Source organism: Pelophylax lessonae (assembly GCF_965119305.1).
Source record: "Pelophylax lessonae genome assembly, chromosome: 3".
Taxonomy (NCBI): Eukaryota; Metazoa; Chordata; class Amphibia; order Anura; family Ranidae; genus Pelophylax; species Pelophylax lessonae.
The window spans coordinates 15,581,997-15,601,962 of NC_138770.1; the positions used below are offsets into that span (position 1 = coordinate 15,581,997).

The 19,966-nt window shown below is 46.4% G+C and overlaps 2 protein-coding genes across 2 annotated transcripts in view; one reads left to right on the forward strand and one right to left on the reverse strand.

The window, feature by feature from the left end:
- Positions 1–19,966, reverse strand: part of LOC309550230 (uncharacterized protein) — a gene marked incomplete at its 5' end in the record, with an annotated part of 1,091,635 nt that overhangs the window by 424,841 nt on the left and 646,828 nt on the right. The gene's annotated exons all lie outside the window — the stretch shown is intronic.
- The window catches only part of LOC309548745 (uncharacterized protein), a gene marked incomplete at both ends in the record, with an annotated part of 197,458 nt that overhangs the window by 38,994 nt on the left and 138,498 nt on the right, over positions 1–19,966 (forward strand). The window lies entirely within an intron of this gene.

Below are 19,966 nucleotides of genomic sequence, written 5' to 3' on the forward strand. Positions count from 1 at the left end.
AGTTCTCCTCTCCCCCCATCCGCTCCACTCCCTTCTTCTCTCCTCAGTTCTCCTCTCCCCCCATCAGCTCCACTCCCTTCTTCACTCCTCAGTTCTCCTCTCCCCCCATCCGCTCCACTCCCTTCTTCTCTCCTCAGTTCTCCTCTCCCCTCATCCGCTCCACTCCCTTCTTCACTCCTCAGTTCTCCTCTCCCCCCATCCGCTCCACTCCCTTCTTCACTCCTCAGTTCTCCTCTCCCCCCATCTGCTCCAATCCCTTCTTCTCTCCTCAGTTCTCCTCCCCCCCATCTGCTCCAATCCCTTCTTCTCTCCTCAGTTCTCCTCTCCCCCCATCCGCTCCACTCCCTTCTTCACTCCTCAGTTCTCCTCTCCCCCCATCTGCTCCAATCCCTTCTTCTCTCCTCAGTTCTCCTCCCCCCCATCTGCTCCAATCCCTTCTTCTCTCCTCCCTTCTCCTCTCCCCCTCTCCCTTGCCCCTATCTGCTCCACTCCCTTCTTCACTCCTCAGTTCTCCTCTCCCCCATCCGCTCCACTCCCTTCTTCACTCCTCAGTTCTCCTCTCCCCCCATCTGCTCCACTCCCTTCTCTCTCCTCAGTTCCCCCCCCCCCATCTGCTCCAATCCCTTCTTCTCTCCCCCCTTCACCTCTCCCCCCTATCTGCTCCACTTCCTTCTCCTCTCCTCCTCCCCCCTGCCCCTATCTGCTCCACTCCCTTCTCTCTCCTCAGTTCTCCTCCCCCCCCATCTGCTCCAATCCCTTCTCCTCTCCCCCTCCCCCCTGCCCCTATCTGCTTCACTCCCTTCTTTACATTACAATTGTCTTACATGCTGTATATGTCTCTTTATGACTATTGTGTCTACCTGATATAAAGTCCCGCCTTGGCGACCGTTCTCTTGTCTTTGCAAAATTTAGGGATGGAGGTGTACACAATTGCAAGTGCTAGACCATTCTCTCTTTTTTTAACTAGTATCCCCCGGGTGGAAGACACCCATTGCCCGCCTTTTGTCTCTTACCATTCTTTTTTGCAGGTGCACTTTGGCACTCAAATTTTAGTGGCATATGCGCTTCCCCCTGGTGGCGGGTGCAGATCTGCTCCGGGAGCTGCGATATATTATGGGGAAGGTTTCCTCCCTTGCTGTCTCCTCCCCTTTGGGGTGGAGCCACCTATATATCGGCGTCATGCTCCTGCTGATTACATGCACTGCTGCATCTGCAGCGTCTACACGTATTGGTGGTGTTTGTAACATGTATGGTCATGGTTGCCAGCTAGTGCTGGCTTTTTCCATGTTGACGAACAGTGTGTGTTTGTCTTACCATACACATGGCGCTAGGGAGAAGATCTACGTGCAGCCTATGTGGATATTGGGATGAGGAACTCAACTTTATGCACTTCTATCTTTTCACGCACTGACATCCCTTATTTTCTCTCCTACGGGTTTACTATGTGGCTACATTTATACACCTTGTCACATCCCTATCACTTCCCTCACTATCTCCACCTCCCATTCTTTGAGACACTTCACTCTTTCAATCCTTCATTACTTTCGGCATTGCTGCTTGTGGACAGGAATCACCCTGCGAGCTCATTACTTTATGGTTTCCACACTTGCCTTAACCTTACTGTATTTTCACTTGTATTATTTTTATTTTCATTATATTGTTACTTTTTTGTACTACTATTATCCTGAGATACTGAGTTTCACTATTTATGTCCACTTAGTCAGTGTTATGAAACCAAATGAGCTCACCTACTTCACTCTATTTCATTTATCACAGTTTTCTTATCACTACTCCCAGTTACAGAGATCAGCACTTTTTCTGGGGATCTGAGCCTCTTTTTGGTGCCTTCTTTCTGCTTTTTTCTTTTGATGTTGACACTGTTTTCGCTGGAATACACCTTCCATATTGAATACTCTTACTTTTTACTATGTAATACAGCCCATATTCTAATACTTTGGTAGATTATTCCTTGCATTTTCAGCCAGTGTCACATCATCTTTAATGATCATACTCTCCATCCCACATATTTCCTTCCCCGGCTCCCCATTTTGTTGTGGGAATTCTTGTCTCTTCAGCTCCCGGATCAGACGTTGGCACCCCCACTTCATGGCAGCATTTATCAATCTGATTTGGCCAGATGTAAGTGTGGTTTCCCCACATGGGTCATACATTTGTTGAAACTTCACATTTGCAGGCAAATATAAACGCACAGCAAACATTGACATTTTTTATTTTTAGACAGATCTACTTACATACTCCTGATGAGTGGGTGTATAGACCCACGAAACGCGTCGAGTTTCCAATACAGATATATCTATTGTTATGCTACACAGATGCTGCAATGGTGTCATCATGTGCAATTTGCTGCTATGCTGTTATTTTGTCAATTTGTCTTACATGCTGTATATGCTGTCTTGTAATTATGCTTATGGCTATCCATATATATTCATTGTATGCTTTTACTCTACTAATAAATTTACTCTGACTCTTTATGACTATTGTGTCTACCTCATATAAAGTCCTGTCTGGGTGACCGTTCTCTTTTCTTGAAAAAATAAAGGCATCAGCCCTGGTCTACATAGGTTTACAAAACCCACGCAGAGAGGGGGCGAGGGGCAGCAGTAATCCTGCTCCGGCTAGGCACCCCATAGAGCAAAAGGACAAAAAAAAAACCCTAAAAAGAATAAAAAAAGAGATCTTTCTCGATAAGTTGTTGTGAGAGTCCCGCAAAAAGAATCAAAAATGCAAAACTTGGAGAAAATGCGAAAAAAGGTTAATGTTCAACATAGAAGTGCAGAGCATGCCACAGGGGGCCATGTTGCAGGCCAGCAAGAAAGGGGGAATGTACCCCACAGACATCAGTCCAATTCGCGACCGATAAAGAGTGAAGGGATATCAGTTGGTAAGAGAACGCCATTAAGGCGGTCTTGCATCTTTGGCACGCTTGAACTGTTGTTTCTGCCAAGTTGGAACCAGGGGGCTTTGAGATGAAGGGCGTTTGAAGGAGCCAGAGCTTCTGCCTGGAGCTGAGGTGGCAGGATCCTGCAAGGAACCAAGCTTCAGAAGGAGTTGCTCCCCCTCAGGAAGGGCCGAAAAACTGTGTGTTCTTTGTTAATGGACAAAGGTAAGACAAAAAGGAAAGGACCACCAGTATTTAATAGCTTTTTGCTGTAGGACTTGAAGGAGCGGTTTAAGTGCCCGCCGTTTCTGGATGGTAGTGGGTGACAGGTCCGCAGAAATTTGAATGGGGTGGCCCTGAATCGTTAATTGCTCCGCATTTCTAGAAATCTTCATGACCTCCTCCTTGACTTTATAGAAGTGCGGCTTCACAATAATATCTCTTGGTGATCCGTCAGGGAGGGGAGGCCTGAGGGCCTTATGAGCCCTGTCAAGCTCCAGACGGTATTGCGGTATAGTGGGGATCAAGTCTTTTATGAAAGTGGTAACAGCTACTTCAACATCTTTAACACTCTCAGGCAGGCCTCTGATTGTAAAGTTGTATCTTCTAGACCTGTTCTCAAGCTCGTCTATCTTAGATAATGCGGTGTCCAGCTGGTCATGCAAGTCTTGCATCCTCGCAGAGTTTTGGTTAACTTTAAATACTGTCTGGTCAGTTTTAAGTTCCATGGCTTCAAGTCTGGACCCCAGACTCTGTAGATCAGAATGAATTGCAGAGGTGATCTGGGAAGCTGTCTGGGCCAAGCCTGTAGCTAGCATTTTGGAGAAGGTACTCATTAAATAGGCAAAGTCCTGCTGGTTAGTGTGGGGAGGAGAGCCCTGTGTCAGGCTCAGCAGGTCCAAGTAGGCCCCAGCCGGGGACTTTATTAGTTCATCGAGGGTTCTCTCCAGGAGAGAAACTGTAGATGCTGGGGACAGTATTTGTGGGAGCTCCAATAGAGGTGTGGGGCTATTGGGGACTGACCTGTGCTGTCCCAATAGTGCCGGTGCATCCGAGATGTCCTCCCCCTCCTCAAGTCCCGGGCTGTGTGAGGAAGCGGCTGCCATTTTAGAAGTGCCGTGGCCCGAAAACTGCTGCGTGAGGTCTCTGCGGACCTGGGAGCCTGGCATCGGGGGTCCCGATGGGAGCACCGGGGAGCTGGAGCCGGAATCTCCTTGCGATGAGGCGGGTATGTGTTGTTAGTCGCGGTGCGGGCTCCTATAGTGCCGGAGCGGGACTGAGCTCCCTGGTTAAGGCACCATCCGGGAAGCCGCCTCGCCAGTTTTTATTTTTTATCAAACAAGTTTTTTATTGATAAGAAAAACACAATTACAAAGATGCAAACAGAGGAACTGTCATGTGAATACAGCAAAATAGATAATGTCAACCTCTAACAGTGATAGCTCTATGTTCCTGACAGTAAACAAAAGCGGGATTTGTGGTGAAAAGAAAATCCAATACAAACAGCAGTACAAAATCAAATACATGTCTCTGGAGCCTGTACCCATCTGTCCCATATTTTGTTGAACTTGGAAGGACAACCACAATGGGCATATATGAACTTTTTGTAGGGTAGCATGTTGTTAACTTCTCGGAGCCAGTCATGAAAGGCGGGAGGTTTTTTCGTGCATCCATTGTCGTGCAATCACTTTCCTAGCCAGAAATAGTGTCTCATGCAAGAAGAGGGTAGTAAATCTTTCTACACTGGTGTCGGGGAAGATCCCAAGCAAGCACGGCTTGGGGAGCAGCGTCAGAGGGGAACCCATAGTGTTATGTAGAAATCTGACAACCTGCATCCAAAATCCCTGTACTTCTGGGCAACTCCAGAGCAGGTGATAGAAGGTACCCCGCTCCAACTGGCAAATGGGGCAGAGTTCGGAAGTGTCGCTTCTGTACCTGGCTGTCATAATAGGAGTGATAGGCACGTTGCAGGATGTACATTTGGGTGAGGCGGTCTGACAGTTTGGGAGAAACCAGTTTACATGTATCAGCCCACTCCTCGTCCTCCAGGGCACCCACATCACCCTCCCATTTGGTCTTGGGGTCATACACTAGCACGGTAGAAGCTGGTAGATGTAGTATATTATAAAGGTTTAGGATGAGGTGTTTAGGGTCTGAGCCCCTGACCACCTCCATTATTGAGATCGGGGCAATATCATGCACAGGCTGTGGGAATTGCAAGTGAAATACATGGTGAATCTGCAAGTAGCAAAAAAACATATGGTTAGGCAGCCCATACTGACTTTTCATTTGCAATAATTTTTATTAAGTTTTCAAAAACAGGATGACAATCATCAACAGTTCAAGTAAAATGTAAGAGCAGAAAAAACTTGTCATAATGAACACAGGCAACAATGGCATCAATAAACAGTGGGACAGCACGGGTACATGAGGCATGCTGGGCAATCAAACAAAAGTAGAGAAATATAGCGCATGTACCAATTGATCTCTCAAAAGGTAATATCTGTGCCCAACACTGATAGTGACCAGAGGTTCCAAGACGCCCAGCGACCCCATGGAGGCCGTCACCCGGGTGCCCCAGAAGGGTGGACGTCCCCCCCCCTACCTGGCCTCAAACATAATAGGGCCAGTAAGCACGGGGGTTAACAACACCACAAAGGCAGCTGAGAATCATCGCTGCACCGTAGCTGAGTCACAAAAATGACCTGAAAAACAGGGGGAGAAGAGACAAAGAAAAAGAAAGAGGGAGAAACGACAAAGGAAAGAAACAGGGGGGGAAAGAATTGAGAACAGTCCAAGAGTGGGCACTGCCAGGACATTTTGGCTATATCAGAGAAGTAGAAGGGGTCTGTTCGGCATCAGTTACAAAGAGCCAGATAGATATTGGATCCAGGGTTCCCAAACTCTATCAAATTGGCGGCGCCTATCCAAAAGAGTGGCCGAGAGGCGTTCGTTTAGCATGATCCAGGTCAATTTATGCTTGACAAGGTCAAACGGAACAGTGGGGGACTTCCATGAGTGCGCTATTGCCAGTCTGGCCACCGTAAGGATAAACACCACCAATTTTCTAGCCCCACGGGGCACTGGCCCTGGGGCATGTCCAAGCAATGCCTGTTTGGGAGACTTGGATAGGTTAACCTGAGTAATAGAGTATATAAAGTTGTACACCCGGATCGAAATCTCTTTACCTTAGGGCAGGTCCACCAAATATGTAGGACCATGCCCCGCTGGCCACAGCCACGAAAACAGGAGGCCGGGTTCCCGTAGCATAGGCAGCTATATGTGTCGGAACCATATACCATTGCATTAAAACTTTGAAATTAGCTTCGATTAAAGAGGTTGTAACAGAACCTCAGACCCACACTGTACTTGTGGTCTTCCGTCAGTATACGGCTTCCTCGCAGTCATGAACATATATATCTAATCCCAGCCGCCGTCATACAAAACTAGCCTGAAAACTTAGCTTGTATGTGTCTGGAAACAACTAACTCCTTTATTAAAAAAGAAACAGACTTTTATACACTTTAGAAGTAGGTGAGTACTTCTCATGAATATTTACCCAAAACATCACACAATGAATAGCTAACGAGGTACAGCTGACTCATGGCTAATCCCAATTAACATGCTAATTAACTCATTACACTTAAGGCTGGCCATACACTATACAATTTTCTTGTCAACTTTCTTTTAGATTTACCAAAACCATGTAATACAGGGTCAAACCTAAACACTTTCAATTTGTCTGCAGTCAGGCAGGCCCTTGCACTACATAGTTTAAGGTAAATCTAAAGGAAATTGAATAAGAAAATTGTATAGTGTATGGCCAGCCTTAGCCAGCCTGGAAGAACAGACTGCCGGCACCAAAGCTAAAACAAGATACAAATACACATATCATAATGTAAATACTGAGAACCCGCCGTAAACAATAGGTGAGCAAATCAGCATGATTTACAATGCGTGGAAGACAGGTGTTTGAGCTGATGACATGCATCTGTTGCAAGTCTGACCAACTGAAGCAGTCCAAACCATCAATTTATCTGTCACATAGTTTTTTCACTGTCAGTGACAGTGCAAACCATCACAGAGGTATTCACATATGACCGAGAGGAGCTCCGTCCCATTAGGAACCAGTCGTCCAGTCCATATGCAGATCCAAGGTCCTGTTTCCATTTTTGCATGTACGGTAGTTTGATCGAAGAGGAGGTAAGAATGCTGTATATTTTTGAGATGTGCCCAGTATGCTTGTCATATGTCCTACACAAGTATTCCATTGGAGTAGAGGACGTGAGATCAGAGGTAAACTGCAAGGAACGAAGGTAGTGCATAAGCTAAGCATATCTGGAATATTCTGTGTTAGGAAGCTGATACTTCTCCTGCAAGAAAGCCCTTGTCAGAATCCCTCTATGATTACAACAATCTGCAGTGCGGATAAGACCTCTATTGGTCCACCAGGCAAAGGCTTGAGGTTGGAGACCAGGGGTGAAATCAGGATTGCCCACTATAGGAGCCAGAGGGGCATGGGGGGAACGAAATCCATGGGTCATCAATAACCTATCCCAGAGGCCTAAAGAAAAGGATATCGTTGGGCATAACATGGGAGGCCTGTCCCTCTGTTTCATCCACATTATATGGCTAATGGGTTTGGAGGGATGTTGTGCAGACTCAAGATACATCCAACTAGCCCAGTGGGAGGAATGAAATCGAATCAAGTGTGACAATTGCGCTGCGTAGAAATATTTGACCAGGTCAGGCGCCCCCAATCCACCCCTATTCCTTGGCGTAAACAGTGTATCCCTGTTCACCCGTGGTCTCCGGTGACCCCATACAAAACGCAACATTTTGGCCTGAAAGGCCCATAAGACAGGTATCCAGACAGCCACAGGGAGAGTCCGGGAATAAATAAAGCAATCACGGCAATAGATTCATTTTAAGCGTGTACAGTCTGCCAAACCATAGGGGGGGCTCTTCTCCCAGCGTTGGAGGTCTTGGAGCAGCAATCGAAATAAGGGAGGATAGTTGGCCCGATACAGCGCGTCTATGGTAGGCTTCAGGTAAATACCCAAATAGGGGAGGGCTTTGCACTTAAATGGGAAATTACTGCGTAATTGGCGTAAAGTGGTATCTTTTAAATTTAAATTGAGCACTTCCGATTTTGCATGGTTTACTGAAAGGCCCGAAATTTTAGTAAAGTGTTGTAAAGTCCTATAAAGGCATGGTATGGAAGTGGTAGAAGAGGAGAGCAGCAATAAGATATCATCTGCAAACATAGCGCATTTGTGTTCAACCCCCCCACAATGTATTCTCTGCACATCCGTCTGTAAGTTTAATAGCCAAAGGCTCAAGGGCCAGTATAAATAGCAAAGGAGAAAGGGGACACCCCTGTCTAGTGCCTCGCTTAATATCCATCCTGGATAATTTATGTAATGACCACCCGAGCCGAAGGAGCCAAATACAGGGCCCTCAGTACTTTAAGAAAAATGTGTTCCAAAGCCAAACTTCTGTAAGATATAAAACATACAATCCCATGACAAGGAATCTAAGGCCTTGCAAAGGTCCAGTGATAACAACATCCCCCGACGAGGACCACCCCCATCCCAGTTAGAGTGAACTGCAGCAATAATGTCTATTAGGTGACGGGTTTGGTCCGGGGCCTGACGTTTGGGTACAAAGCCCACCTGGTCCGGATGAATGTACCGGGCCAGGAAGGTGTGTAGTCTGTTGGCCAAAATTTTGGTCATCAATTTAAGGTCCACATTGATAAGGGAAATTGGGCGGTAATTGGAGCAGTCACTGTGGTCCTTGCCCAGTTTGGGGAGGACATTAATGAAGGCCTCACTATCGCTAGGCGACAACGATCCTCCATTCCGCAAGTCGTTGAAAAAGGAGCATAAATGAGGGGTGAGCAATTCAGCGTATTTCTTATAATAATGTCCTGAAAACCCGTCCGGCCCGGGAGCCCTGGACGGGTGCAGGGATTTTATACTCAAGGACACCTCCCCTTCCATAAACGGTGCATCCATTAGCTCTGCATGATCCCTATGTAGTTGGGGGAGGAGGACATCACTAAGGAAAGACTCGACCTTAGATGTAAGCAGGGGGCCCGGGGGTGCGTAGAGCCTATAGTAGAAAGTATGAAATTTGCGTATTATCAGGTATGGGTTTTGGGACAGTTTTCCCGTATGTAAACGCAAACAAGGAATTGCCGGGTTGTAAGGACGGGGGTTCAGTTTCCGTGCCAATAGTGTAGAAGGTTTATCTCCCAAAGTGTAGAAGCGATGGCGAGACCAGCGCCCATACTGACTTTTCAATGCATCAAAGGTCTTGAGTGTGCCATTCGTGAGTATGTGAGAAAGGAAACAGATTCCAAACTGGGCCCAAGCATGCGCATCTGGGATGGAGGAGAACTCGGGAGCCGAGCATTATGCTACAACGGCGTTGTAATGTTCTGGTACCTATGGTACCCTTATTTCCATTTCTCTCCTAACATTGCGTCCCATTTTGCTATCCAAATGGAACGCATACACCTTTAAGGGCAATGACATCATCGCCGGTTTGCTCTCACTCATTGCTCGTTCAAACCGCATGTTCACCTTACCTTGTCTTGTGCTGCCGGAGCTTCTAGCTATACCCTTTGCCTGAACTGAACCGGAAACTCGCTACCGATCGCGTAACTCACTACCGGATCACTCCTTACTACTGGACCTTGCTACTACTAACTATCTAGTGATAAGTATCCCGCAGGGGATTCCTTCCTAACCTATACTTTCACTATCATCTACTGCATATTACAAAGACTATTACTATCTAAGCTATTCCTATCATCTGCATAGATTGTTAGCTCTTGGGACTACCATCATCTATCATTGCACTAGGTTACTCTATCTTGTATACTTCATCTGCTGTCCCCTACCATCTGTACTATACATGATTGCTAGAACCTATCTGCATACTACCATCACCTACCACTCTCCTGAATACTATTACTGAGTGCTCACCATACTATCGCCTGTCTCTCACCTCTATGCTATCATATATTCTATCACTCCAGGAACATCATATTGAGTGTATGTATATTGCATAACAGGCTGTGCACGGTGATGAAGTCCTGAGAGTTGGATATGTTGTTCAACAGAATCTCTACACGACTACTGAGTGTAACAATTCTGCAGCTGCAAATCCATTCATTAACAAAAAACGCATGAGCGTTACAGATTGAACGAGCCTTAAAAAAAAAAAAAAAAATATGGATTCAGCAGATTTGTCCACTCAAGTAATACAACTAAAACAACAAGTAGATGCATTGATACTTACTCTTACAGAGGTAAAAAACGAAAATCAGGCTTTAAGACAGCTGGTTGGCCGTCTTGTGCAGCTCTCTGCTGCCCAGCCCCGTGAACCTAAGGTAAACCCTCCTCTAGTGTTTACTGGTGATCGGAGTAAATTTCGTGAATTTAAAAACGCATGTCGATTGCTTTTCTTGTTGAAACCTCATACCTATCCCACCGACCAAATCAAAGTCTGTACCGCTATTTCCTATTTGACGGGTGATCCCAGGGCCTGGGCAGACTCTCTCTTTGAGAAAGATGACCCACTCCTTAACTCCTATCCTTTATTCCTAGCGCAACTCGCTAGTTTATATGAAGACCCCAATAAACAGAGTACTGCTGATACCCAATTGAGGGCTTTAAAACAAGGAAGGAGACCTGTTGAGGACTTCGTGGCAGATTTCAAAAGATGGTCCCTTGATTCAGGGTGGAATGACACATCCTTGCGAACGCAGTTCAGACTCGGCCTATCAGAAGCCGTTAAAGACGAGCTCGCCCGAGCGGATTTACCTGACACCTTGGATGGCCTGATACAGACCAGTGTCAATATTGACAGACGACTACGAGAAAGAAAGGCTGAGAAGATGGGATTACCATTGTCCAGACCTTCTCAGATGTCGCCTGCTGACCCTACTCCTATGGAGGTAGGAATGATACGTCCACATTTGACCTTTTCCGAATGTGCCAGGAGGAAAACCGAACATCTCTGCATGTACTGCGCATCCCCGGATCATTTGATAAGCGGCTGTCCCCTTGTCCGCAAAAAAGAGGGTGAGTGTTCAAATGTCTTGCTAGGGGGACTAACAACTTCCTTTTCTAATCCTTATCTTTTTATTCATTTGACATTACAGTGGGACCAAACTAGGATCACCACCAAGGCTATGATTGACACAGGATCTTGTGGAAACTACATTGATACTTGTTTTGTTACCTTAAATAAAATACCTATTATTTCAAAACTTAAACCTGTCTCTGTTAGTTTCATTAACGGTATTCCATTATCCTCTGGTCCCATCACCAATCAGACACAGGCACTCCTCGTCACTGCTGACAAATCCCATGTGGAGACCACCACTTTTGATGTACTGACCTCACCACATTTTCCCATTATTTTGGGACTTCCCTGGTTACACATACATCAACCTATCATCGATTGGAAAACAAGAACTTTAACCTTCTCTTCTCACTACTGTGAAACCACGTGTAACCTCTCATCATATGGAAGGATCCTGTCTGTGGTGTCGGATGAGATTATACCACCATGTTATGACGATTTGGCGGAGGTCTTCCTTGAGAAAAACGCTCAAATATTGCCTCCCCCATAGGGACTATGATTGTTGTATCGATCGACTCCCTAATAGCAAATTACCTTTCGGTCACGTTTATCCTCTTTCACAGGATGAACTCTCTCATCTCAAGGAATACTTGGATGAAAATTTGGCGAAAGGATTCATCAGACCTTCTACTTCCTCCACTGCTGCAGGACTCTTCTTTGTCCGCAATAAGGATTCAAGTCTCAGACCTATTATTGATTTCAGACAATTAAATACCATTACAATAAAGGATCGTTATCCTTTACCGCTTATTCCTGAACTTATAGAACAGGTGCGCGGAGCTTCATACTTTTCGAAATTGGACCTAAAAGGGGCATACAATTTAATTTGAATCTGTGACGGGGATGAATGGAAGACAGCATTCAGAACCAGATACGGACTGTTCGAGTACCTCGTGATGCCATTTGGGCTATGTAATGCTCCCGCAGCTTTCCAACGATTTATAAATGATATATTCAGAGACTTGCTTGACGTTTGTGTTGTAGTATATTTGGACGATATACTTATTTATTCTCATTCCTTACCTGAGCACATAAAACATGTAAGACTCGTGTTGTCAAGACTACTTGCACATAACTTATATGTTAAATCAAAAAAATGTTTATTTCATAAAGAGGGTGTACTATTCCTAGGATACATCATATCTAAAAATGGAATCAAAATGGACATGAGCAAAATATCCTGTATTCTAGATTGGCCTGTGCCAACAACTCGCAAAGCATTACAAAGATTCCTCGGATTCTCTAACTACTATATAAAGTTCATTAAGAACTTCTCTGCTATTGTGAAACCTCTCACACAACTCACAAGTACAAAAAAAACATTCAAATGGTCAGAAGAAGCAAATGGAGCTTTCTGCTTGTTGAAATCAAGCTTTACTTCTGCTCCCATACTATGCCATACATCCCATCCTCCATGTGTCGCTATTAAAACCCCATGTTCCTAACCAAGGAATAAGGCCTACCATCTCACCTCCACCTCCTGTACAAGTTGAAGGCGGAGAAGAATTTGAGATAAAGGAGATTCTGGATTCTCGTATCCATAGAAGAAGACTCCAATATCTAGTACGATGGAAGAACTATGGGCCCCAAGACGACACCTGGCTGGATATATCCGATATACATGCCCCTAGACTGATTCGCCATTTCCACTCAAAATACCCGGAAAAAACAGTTCTAGAGGCCTTCCGGAGCCAGCCTTAAGGGGGGGGGGGGGTACTGTAATGTTCTGGTACCTATGGTACCCTTATTTCCATTTCTCTCCTAACATTGCGTCCCATCTTGCTATCCAAATGGAACGCATACACCTTTAAGGGCAATGACATCATCGCCGAGCACCGCTATGAGCGGCTATTTTAATTGCCGGTTTGCTCTCACTCATTGCTCGTTCAAACCGCATGTTCACCTTACCTTGTCTTGTGCTGCCGGAGCTTCTAGCTATACCCTTTGCCTGAACTGAACCGGAAACCTCGCTACCGATCCCGTATCTCGCTACCGGATCACTCCTTACTACTGGACCTTGCTACTACTAACTATCTAGTGATAAGTACCCCGCAGGGGATTCCTTCCTAACCTATACTTTCACTATCATCTACTGCATATTACAAAGACTATTACTATCTAAGCTATTCCTATCATCTGCATAGATTGTTAGCTCTTGGGACTACCATCATCTATCATTGCACTAGGTTACTCTATCTTGTATACTTCATCTGCTGTCCCCTACCATCTGTACTATACATGATTGCTAGAACCTATCTGCATACTACCATCACCTACCACTCTCCTGAATACTATTACTGAGTGCTCACCATACTATCGCCTGTCTCTCACCTCTATACTATCATATATTCTATCACTCCAGGAACATCATATTGAGTGTATGTATATTGCATAACAGGCTGTGCACGGTGATGAAGTCCTGAGAGTTGGATATGTTGTTCAACAGAATCTCTACACGACTACTGAGTGTAACAATTCTGCAGCTGCAAATCCATTCATTAACAAAAAACGCATGAGCGTTACAGGCGTATGCTCATGAAGTGGGGGGAGAGCTAGTTTGTCGGCCACCACGTCCCAGATTCGTCTATAGTGGAAGAGCATAGATTTACTACCTCCATGGATCTCAGCCCCACGGAGTCCCGTTGTAACAATTGACAAAGGATCTGCAGATGCATGTGCCCAGGAGGGAGCCAGGAGGGCCAGGAACCTCTCCCTGTCTGAGTTGTTCAGGTTGAAAAACCGGGAAAGCTGCGACGCCAGATAATACAAATTAAAGTCAGGGAGTGCCAACCCGCCCAGATCAGTGGGATTTTTAAGTTTCCGCCAAGAAAACTTGTGTCTGCTAGATCCCCATATAAAGGGCTTAAGAAGGGATTCCAGCTGTAGAAAGTACTTGAGGCGGAGGTAAACCGGAGAATGTCAGAGCACGTAAAGTAGCTTGGGCAGTAGCACCATTTTTACCAGGTTGACACGGCCCATCACTCCCAAAGGGAGGCGGGCACAGGTTTGTGTCTTGGTCTTGACTAGAGCAAACAGGGGCTGTAGATTGTTGGGTATATAGTCTGTCGGTGAATTGGTAACCTGGATTCCCAGATATTTGTTACAATCTACTCTCTGCAGGGGAAGATCTGGACAGATAGGGAAGGAGGAGACATCGTCTATGGGCAATATTTGAGACTTGTCCCAATTAACTTTAAGGCCTGAGAATTGGCCAAATTGCTCAATCATAGCCAGGGCGGTAGACAAGGAATTACCTGGGTCAGCCAGAAACAGCAGGGTGTCATTGGCATACCTCCCGATTTTCTCCTCCAAAGAACCAACCCGGAGGCCTCGTATGCCAGGGTGTGCTCGTATCGTATCGCTATCGCGAGCGGTTCCGCCACCAGTGCGTATAGGAGAGGGGATAAGGGGGAACCTTGCCAGGTGCCCCTATTAAGGGGAAAACTTTCTGACGTCCAACCATTTGCTAAGACCCTAGCCACAGGGGCCTGGTACAGGACCCGCACCCGTCGGATGAAATTGGGGCCAAACCCATACCCCTCCAAGCAGCGGCAAAGAAACTCCCATTCAACCAAGTCGAATGCCTTTGCAATGTCCAAGGACACCACAACTCTAGTACCAGAGTTGTCGTGACGGCGTTGCAGGTTCAGAAACATACGCCTCAGGTTGAAGGAGGTGTTTCTGCCTGGCATGAATCCCGATTGGTCAGTATGGATCAGGGATAGGATAACTTTGTTTAACCGAATTGAGAGTACTTTGGCCAAAATCTTGATGTCCACCTGCAAGAGAGAGATGGGGCGGTATGATGCTGGGTGATGAGGGTCCTTACCTGGTTTAGGTATCAGTACAATTAAGGCCTCCCGCATGGAAGGAGGCAAGGTGGAGGTTTCAAAGGCCTGTTCAAATATTGTCAATAGTTGTGGTACCAGTACGTCCGAGTATAAAGAGTAAAATTCTATCGGGAGACCGTCCAAGCCCGGTGACTTGGACCTGGGGAACTTAGCTATAGCTTCAACTATTTCCTCAGGGGTCAGTGGGGCCTCCAGTAATGCCATTTGCTCAGCCATCAATTGAGGAAGGTCAGTCGAGGTCAGGAAAGAGGACGCAGGGGAATCATCCACTGGGGCAGTAGAAATGTAGAGATCTTGAAAGAAATCCTTAAAGCGATCCACCACTAGCTTAGGGTCCGTTATAGGGGTCCCCCCGGGAGGGTGTATGGTTATCACCACCGGGGGCCTGTCATCGCTGTGTACTAAATAAGCCAAAAGTTTACCCGCCCTCTCTCCGTGTTCGTACAGCTTCTGTTTTTGAAAAAAGAGTTTCCTCCCTGCCCTCTCGTAGTCTAGTTGTGTGTAACGCTCCTGCGTTTTATGTATGGTGTGGATTTTCAGCTGCAGAAATATTCCACTTCAGTAGTCATGTAAGAGAAACGCTGAGACACCATTCCCAACTCTCAATGACTCATCATGTGTGGAGGATCTCAATTCAGCAAGTAAATACACACACTCAATAAGATGTTTCCTAGAGTGACTTATGTATATAGTATCACAGTGATGATAGGCTGAAGAGACAGGTTGGGTAGAGATGGTAGATGACAGACACTTGAAAGGAAATGTTCTTGAAAGTAAGATAGTAACAGATGGGATGCAGATAGGTTTAGCAATCATGTATGGTAGCAGATGACAGAGTAGCAGGTGGACATACAAGAGAGATCAACCCAGTGCAGGAACAGGTGATAGTAGGTTCAAGAGCTAGCAATCTTAGATAATGCAGATGTAGTAATAGTTCTTAGTATGCAGAGCTAGATAGTGTAAGCTTTAGTATAAAGGTTATAGAGGTTTCCCCTGTGGGGTACTTATCACTAATAGCAATGTAGCAGAGGAGAGGTTCTGCAAGAGCGGATGATCCGGTAGCGGGATACAGGGATCAGCGCAGCGTGGTTCCGACAGCGAGGTATGCTTGCAAGCATGAGAGCTTCAAGACAGGTTACCATCAAGGCACAAAGTAGTTTGAACGAACACATGTGAGTGAGAGCCGGCGATCTAAATAGCCATCCAGTCCGGCGCTCAGTGATGACAGCATCAGACTTAAAGGTGTATGCGCACCTTACCAAAAGAGAATGGTGGGGCGCATACACTTATGAAAGAGTAATTAGGGTACCCAAAGGTACCAGAACATTACAGTACCCCCCCCTTAAGGCCGGCTCCTGAAGGCCTCTGGAGCTGGTTTGTCTGGGTACTTCGCATGAAAATGGCGAATTAATCTAGAGGCATGTATGTCAGAGGTGTTTAGCCAGGTGTCGTCTTGGGGCCCATAGTTCTTCCATCGAACCAAGTACTGAAGTCTTCCTCTGTGGATACGAGAATCCAGAATCTCTTTTATCTCGTATTCTTCTCCACCTTCAACTTGTACAGGAGGAGGAGGTGGGATAGTAGGCCTTATTCCTTGATCAGGAACATGGGGCTTCAGTAGCGACACATGGAAAATGGGATGTATTTTGAGGTCTATTGGCAATGTAAGCTGTACTGCAGCTTTTCCAATAAGTTTCTTGATTGGGAAAGGTCCCAAGAACAGAGGTCCAAGCTTTTTGCTAGAGATTTTCAGTCTTAAATTTTTTGTTGAGAGCCAAACGAGGTCCCCGATAGCGTACTGAGGAGAAGGTCTTCTACGAAGATCATAGTACTTCTTTTGTTGACTATGAGCGTGTGCAATGGTAGTATTAAGCAAACCCAGAGAGTCCTTTATTTGGGTAAGATAGTCTGAAGCTACTGGGTTATTTGAAGGAAGGATGCGTGGTGGAAGAATAGAGGGATGAAACCCATAGTTCAAGTAGAACGGACTCTGCTTGGTCGTACTGTGGGTTGCGTTGTTGTAGGCAAACTCTGCCAGAGGGAGAAGATCCACCCAATCATCCTGTTGGTAAGAAGTGTAACAACGTAAATATTGCTCGATGCATTGGTTGACTCTTTCAGTCTGTCCGTTGGTCTGCAGATGGTAAGGAGAAGTGAGCTTCCGCTCGATCCGTAGTATGTGACATAGTTCTTGCCAGAACTTGGAAATAAATTGTGATCCACGGTCAGCAGACATTGCATTTAAAAGCACAACAGACACTGTAATAAACTTCACATATTCCCATGAGGACAAAACAGTTTGCATCAATAAAGAAAACTTACCCCCCCCCCCCTTGCCCTGCAGCTACCCCAACTTGTGCAGGCATATGGTACCCAGTCCCAACCACACAGAAGGCAGGGCCATGAAAATCAAAAAGATAAAAACAACACCAAAAAAAAGAATCCGTGAGGAGAAAAAGGCCAAATGGAACGTTGACCTTTACCACCTAGACTGGCAGCAGAGGTTGGTTATCATAGACAGACACAGTGAGCGAAACTTCGCTGGGTAGCTAGTCACACTTGTAGAACCAAAAGTTTTCCGGTAGAGAGAAAGAGTAGTCAGAGTGCTCGGTCGGCGTTCAAGGAGAAGGAAGTCAATGTCCGGGTGAAGGCAGAAAGGAGGGATGCAGGGGTGAACACAGTCTGTACCTGGCAATGAAAGTGGAAAAGTGCAGGACTCCCAGTCCAGGCAGGAGAGTTGTAAGGGTGCAGTTCCAGGGACACATCAGTGCAGAGAAAGGGAGAAATCCAGGGACCAGGAGGGCCAGATGTAGCGCAGTAGTAAACACTGTAAAGGAGGGAGGCATGAGGCTCAATTAACCCTGCACCTCCAGGTGTTCCAGCCAGGAGATAACAGCTTCTGGGTCATCAAAAAAATGCACTCTGTCTTCACCTTCCACTCGAAGGCGGGCCGGAAACAACATGTCATATTTTATGTTTTATACGCAGTCTGCGTTTTGCCTCAATAAAGGTTGTGCCCTTTCTTTGCACCTCAGCAGAGAAATTGGAGAAAATGGCGATCCTGCCATTTCCAAAGGGGATGTTACCCTTCTCCCTGTTCAGCCTAAGGACAGCGTCCCTGTCCCTGAAATTGAGGAGTTTGGCTATGAAGGTGCGTGGAGGTGCCCCCTGGGGCGGTGGTCTGCCCAACAGGCGGTGGACGCGTTCCACCACGAAAGTGGGGGAGAAAGCATCCCGACCATATGTGCTGATCAGAAGCTGTTCCAGAAAGTCCGATGGGTTAGGCCCCTCAGCCCCCTCAGGCAAGCCTATAAGCCTGATATTACAGCGGCGTAGCCTGTTCTCCATATCATCCTGCTTAAGCAGGAGCTGGCTCACTTGAAGCTGGAGATGGTCCGAGGTATTTTGCAGGGGGGGCAGGGATTTCTCCACACCGCTGATCCTGTGCTCAGCCTCTGTGAGCCTTTCCCGCAACTTCTGTAAGTACTGGTGAACCAAGGAGATATACTGTAGATTTTAACCTCATCTATTTTGGAGGTAAGGGATGCCTGGCACTGGGAAATAGCTTCCAGAACATTTGCTGTCTCAACTCCCCGTGCACTCACCTCCGCCCCCGCCTCGGCGCCATCTTGAGAAGAGGAGTCTTTATCAGTACGACGATATTTATCCAGTTTGGCAAGGGTATCCGGTGATTTATTTGGCGGGGACATGTTGCAGGGTGTCCAGGGAGGAATGGCAAGTGCGGGGAGCCCAGATAAGGATCTCGGGACGCAGGATTAGTGAGAAAAGGATCGTATGCCGACGGAGCTCTGCTCACTCGCATCCTACAGCATGCCGCTCCAGGCCACGCCCTGCAGGCTTTAGTTTTTTCATGTAAATTCCAGTCTGCAATTCTTGTAAGGTGACAAGCTATATAATATTTATAAATGTCTAGTAGACCAATGCCACCTTTTAGCTTAGGTAATGTGAGTAGCTTGTATCTGAATCTGTGACGTTTGTGGCCCCAGACAAAAAGTGTATAAGCCCTCCTATAGGAAGTGAAGAAAGTTTTTGATAGGAAATGTCTGTAGAACATATAAGATACGGGGAAAGATATTTTTTTTTTATTATGGCGGCCCTGCCAGACCAAGAAAATATGCCTTTGTGCCAGCTCTGAAGATCTTGTTCAATATTTTTTAGTATGGGTATATAGTTAAGTCGATACAAGTCATCTAGGCAGCTGGGCAATTGTATACCCAGATATGTAATAGATTGTGTATACCATGAGAAGGGGAAATATCACATACCTGGTGCTGGAGGCCAATGGAGAGAGAGGGCTTCCCTTGCGGCTAAGTTCCAGACCCCCTGAGGGTGAAAAGAGGAGAAGTCAGGCCAAAAGTAGCATGGGTTGCCTGCTGGACTGTGTGCAATAGGTTCCAGAGTACAGCTGGTGTGCTGGCGTAGAATCAGCAGACAGGTGGCGCCCGTGAGGGGTTGCAGGACTCAGCTAATGCTGAGACTGGAGCGTGGTCAGTAGGAAGCCTAGATCAGGAGCCAGGTGGGTATCAGAGCGGACGTGGTCAGGTGGATAGCCGAGGTCGAACACAGGAAGCAAGCAGGAGACAGGTCAAGGACAAGCCGGGTACATAACAGGAGACACAGGAACAGGAATATCACTGAGATAATGCACCGGAGGAGCTGAAGATCAACCAGCAAATTAAATCACTGGCAGGCTTCCTTATAAAGGCCCAGGTGAAGTACTGGTAGAGATGCTGGGTCCTAGAGTCCTTCTCCTGCAGTCTGTGCACTGACAGTGCCCCCGATGGGAAGCCTCTGGAAGCCCATTTGGGCAATTTTCTCTGGGTATTTGGCCTGAAACTCTCATAGGAGTCTGGGGGCATTTACATTGGCTTCGGGTTCCCAGGAGCTTTCTTCGGGTGGATACTGTTTCCATTTAATAAGGAATTGGGTTTGTCTCCCTCGCTTCCTGCAGTCCATGATGCAGTCTACCTCAAATTATGTGTCCTCTCCAAAAGTCACTGGTGGCAGAGGTGGCTCTGCTCTCCCTGGAAATGGA